At 42.2% G+C, this 5,000-nt stretch overlaps 1 protein-coding gene across 1 annotated transcript in view; it reads right to left on the reverse strand.

Annotated features, from left to right (window-relative positions):
* Nucleotides 1-5,000, reverse strand: part of LOC122810775 (transcription activator BRG1-like) — a 1,556,036-nt gene that overhangs the window by 1,152,555 nt on the left and 398,481 nt on the right. The window lies entirely within an intron of this gene.

Here is a 5,000-nt window from a genome sequence, read left to right on the forward strand (position 1 = left end):
TGATGCGTTTCTTATTAGATTACAATGGGACAGCAATTTGACAGGAGAAAGACAACTAACTAAACTACAGCTTCAGTGTTTACAGATGCAGTAAGGGGAATTGCTTTGGGGGTTATTTTCAAGATCAGTGGTTCGGTGCGGCATGGCCAACTCAAGTGAAAAGTAGGTTTAAACATTTCAATTGCAGAGATGGAATTTTTCCCAGTAGTGGTTGCACTGGAAATATGGGGTGTGCAAATGAGAGAGAGAGTGGGTTGGCTTTGCTTGGACAATAGCATAGTACACAGTCAATAATCAGCTGGGGGTAAGGGGGTGGTAGGCAGGATGATGAGATTTTATTTTAAGTGCTTAACATTAAATGTCACAGTGAAGGCACAACTCATTCCAGGCATTGATAACTCACTAGCAGACTCCCTTTCTTGTTTGCAGTGGACCCTGTTCTGGTCGCTGGCTCCAAATGCGAAACCTTCTCCGGTTCGAGTGCCAGACCATTTATGGGCTTTAAGAGCAGACGAGAATAGTGGCTAATGTGGTATGCCCTCAGTGGAAGGACAAGGGTAAGGTACAGTAAATGCATACAGCAATTTTTGCAAACCAGCTTATCCAGAGGCTGGAAACAAGTACGGCCAATTCCACCTTACCAAATCAGGACTTACATTTTGGTAATGAAAGAAAGAGGATGGACTTTTAGAAGGGCAAGAAGCACATTGTCAGCTCTGAATTGGTTTCATCAGGCTTTGGGTCTGAAGGATTTAGCTAACACATTTCAGGTACAGACCATGTTTGAGGGCTGGGGGTAACAAACACCCAAGTGGCCTGATAAGAGGTATCCTACAGATCCAGCGGTTTTACGTAAACTGTGGCTTGCTGTTTCAAATGTTTGTTTTTCTTCTTATGAGGTAGCATTATTTAGGGCAGCCTTTCTGCTGGCTTGTTGTGGGGCATTTAGATGGTCTGAAGTTATTCAACCAACCAAGAAGAAAGGTCAACGGACAGTTTTACCACTGGCACAGGTAGATTTGCTGGGGGAGGACACTTGGGTTTATGTGGGTAAATCCAAACGGATAAAGAAGGCAAAGGTCAGTGGGTAAGAGTGGTTATCCCAAAGGGTTTGGAATGGGGTCTTGACTAAAGTGCTACTAGAGTACCGCAACTATAGGGGTAAGTAAGAAGGTCCATTCTTTTGTCATCAGCAAGGTGAACCTCTGACACAGTATCAGGAGAGAACAGTTTTAAAGGAGGCAATCAAGTTGAGTGGCCTGGACTCGGATAATATACATTACGTTCCTTTTGAATAGGTGCAGCCTCATTTGCACATGCAATGGGAGCTTCACAGACCAACATTAGGAAGATGGGCAGGTGGAAGTCCAATGCTTATAAAGGCTATGCAAGGTGTAAATGCCCTGTATTCACATTCTAAACAATGTTTTAATTTTAATAAATTTTTATTTTTTATTATTGACAAAGTATCTGATAATGGATGGAGGGGTGATTGGGAATCTATCTTAGAAGCATGTGAGTCTATGTGGCAAATACGTACTAATGCCACTTGTCTTCCAGGGTTGAATGAATTTATTTCCATTGAACCATTTTTAAAAATAAAACATAATAAAATAGGGTGATGAATGTTCATGAATTTATACTTATGAATGGGTAAAGAAGAATACTCACTTTATTGTGTTTTTTGGAAATAATTCGGAATGTTATCGATTTTTTTAAGTGAATGCAGCAAATCATGGATTATTTCAAGTCAATGTGTATTCATTTAATTGGTTGTTGTTTCTTCCAAAAAAATGTTTTCCTGTTTTGTCAATGTGAAGAAAATGAAAATTATTTTAAATTTTTAATTGATTAATTGGTACTAATTGTTGTTGAACAGTTCAAAAGAGAAGAATGCATTGTAAACGAACGACTCTGATGATGCCTTTGGTTTGTTAAGCTTGGCGAAAGCGCTTAGTTCGTACTCTTCTTGTGGACGTTAACATTGGTATTGTGGATTATTTAGCATTAAACAGTTATCGGCTACATTGTTTCAGTGAATTTTTTATTTTTTTAATTGTTGTTTTAGGTCGTTGACCTGTTTGTTTTGATTAATAAGGTGCAAACGGCTTTAACTCTTGTCCTTTATATTTCAGTTCTCACATTTTTGGATCAGAAATACATCTGGATAGTGGGTCATTCTTTCATTCAGAGACTCCATCACTTTATCCAGGGCAGGCGGGGCTTCTCCTTCCGAGGAGGAAAATGAGCTTCTTGCAAAGCAATTTGGTTTAGGGTATCAGGAATGCAGTGGCACCATCTCAGGGCAGTACTAAGCAAGCTGCAAGAAGTGATGAATCTCCTACTGCCATTTTATTGCACCTAGGGGGTAATGATATTTGTCAACATCCAATAAAAGATCTAATTGGTTTGATGGTACAAGAGGTATATTTGCATGCATGAATGCTGGCCACAAGCTATTATCTAGTGGTACAGAAAAAGTAATGGAGGGGGCTTAGGTCCATTAAAGCTGTGGAGAGAATGAGAAGGAGAATTAATAATTCTATGGATAAGGTGTTAAGGGACATTAACGGGTAGTACATTCTCCACCCTGGAATTCGGGTCTGGTGGCCAGACAGGTATGATAAGGATGGGGTTCACTTATCTGAAGAAGGTTTGGGGATTTTTTTATAAGGAATTGCAAGCTGGTTTAGCTTTGAAGGGCATTCACTTAGGACAGGTTGAGATGTGATGGCGGAAGGGAGGAATATTCCTCCCTTCTGTGCCAGAAGACAGGAAAGCTAAGGGAGGCCAAGGTAAGTGTGTGTGTGTGTGTGTGGGGGGGGGGGGGGTCACAGGACTCTTCAGTTGAACCTTCCACAGGCCAGATAGCCCCAAGGGATTGTTGCCAAGGGACTTCCCAGCCCGGCAATGGCTCCTTGGCAGATTGTAAGGCGGTCCAAAGGAATTGTGATAAATTGTGAAATGAAAACGCTGTTATGATGTGGGTATGATGAATCAGAAGGGCCAGATATCGACGTGCTGTCTGTTTGTCCTGTAGGTTTAGGGGAATGCTATGAAAGAAAAAATGGCCTCCCTGACATTCCTGCCTTGCGCACAGCTCATAATTGGCTTCTATTTGAGTTAATGGCAATAGACACATGGCTGTGGCCATTTAATCCATCTGAGGTATCTGTGTATTTTTGTATTGAATATGTAGCTTGTGGCAACCCTGACTTGTAAAAGCATGCAACCTCGATACATTTATTGTCAACGGTGCCAGGGAATGATAATGTTCTGAGCTGTTTCTTGGATATGGCTCAAAGGTTGATATGGATCATTAAATGAATTATGAACACTATGTTAAATGTTTTATGTAAAACAACATCTAAAAGGTCATTCTGTTGGCATCAATGGCAAGGTAAGATATTGGTTCACTAAACTTTATTAAAAGCAGGTAGAGCTGTACCAATCTCAAACAGAAATATCAGATTCCTGATCAGAAGAATCAGAAGGAAAATTAGTTCTAGGTCTCAGAGGGGAAAGGCTGGCTTCCCCTAATTAAGGTAATGAGATCTTCAGCCATTCTAAGCATTTGTTTTTTAGGCACAGGGGCCTGGGCATGCGGTTTGGACGTCTGTTTTCTAGGTGTGGGTCATGTTTTAGGCCTGGATGAAGAAGACGGCGTCTGTTTAAAACGCAAGTCTGTAGGCCTGAATACACCTGCACAGCGGCTCCGGACTCATCCAAGGTAGAGACATCCGCAGGTTCCATAGTCGAAGAAGCATCTCGTGGCATACCGGACTATGAATCGCTCTCAGTAGAGGCCTTCGAATCTGAGGTAGTGGGTATCAGGGGCTGCTAAAGTGCCTGAGTACCGGCGGATTGGCGACTAGCTTAACGGAAGCGTAGTCGACAGTTTTGGACCTATACAGTCTATCTTTATCCTTACGTTTTTTCGGAATATCGGTAGTTGGATGGCTTACCAAAGCCATTTCTGGATAGTTATACAGAGTACCAAAATAATTTGCTGCAAATATAGCCCGACGACGAATAGTTCAGGGGTGGAACAAGGCACAAAACTGACAGGGAGGGACGTTGTGGTCTGGGCCTAAGCAAGGAATGCCGTACAAATTAAAATCTTTAGGAGGTATTTGCTTTCAACAGGCAAGACAATTAACTTTTACTGACATCGGTTAAGAGCAAGAAAAAGGATCTCCAACTACATACTTAGCTTTTTTGGAGACTTTGGTTCTGAAACTCGAAAATGAAAGTTTAAGGAGTCTGCTCACAGGCATTTGCAAACTGCTTCTGCTTTGGGCACCACGCAGCAAGAAAGACTGATGTAATGGCATCGGCTGCATATTTTATACCCCTGATGGCCTGACATCATGGAAGAGACAGCATCCGACACAGGAATCCAAAGAGACTGGTATTCAGGCCGGCTAAAGGCTACCTGCAGGCAGATAACCCAAATAGGATGACTGCAACAGTGAAACACGAAGAACATAGATGAAAATCCCTCTGTGGGTGCCTCACGTAAGATCAAAAGCATCTCTTGTTAGAGACTCCTGCACATCTAGTCTGCCCACCATGCGACTCTCCCCTATGCAGTATATCAGTTGTTACATGCCCAGAGATTGAGTGCAGACTCAAATGCTTACAAGAATCATTGAAAAATCTGCATGTACATTTTGGTAGAGGAAAAATGGTTGAAGTGGAGATCATGCAGGCTACAACAAGGAAAATGGTCTTCCTTCAGTCCTGCACATCTTGTTTACCCACCAATTGAACTTCTTCTGAATGCAGGGCAACACCAAGAGTACCAGGTGTTGACAGCACACAGTCCCAAAAAGCCTCCAGTAATCACTGAATCTTTTAAACGCGCAGGCTGTCTAGGACCATAATGGTTGAAGCTACAGCCAAGACTAATGGCACAGTTGCAGGGCACCCATCTGAATTGCTAACAATCACAGTTCATGAGCAAACTCATATGTTGCCAGTACAGCTGGCTGGGAAGG

Source organism: Protopterus annectens, chromosome 9.part0 (genome assembly GCF_019279795.1).
Source record: "Protopterus annectens isolate FY-2018-M chromosome 9.part0, PAN1.0, whole genome shotgun sequence".
NCBI lineage: Eukaryota > Metazoa > Chordata > Ceratodontiformes > Protopteridae > Protopterus > Protopterus annectens.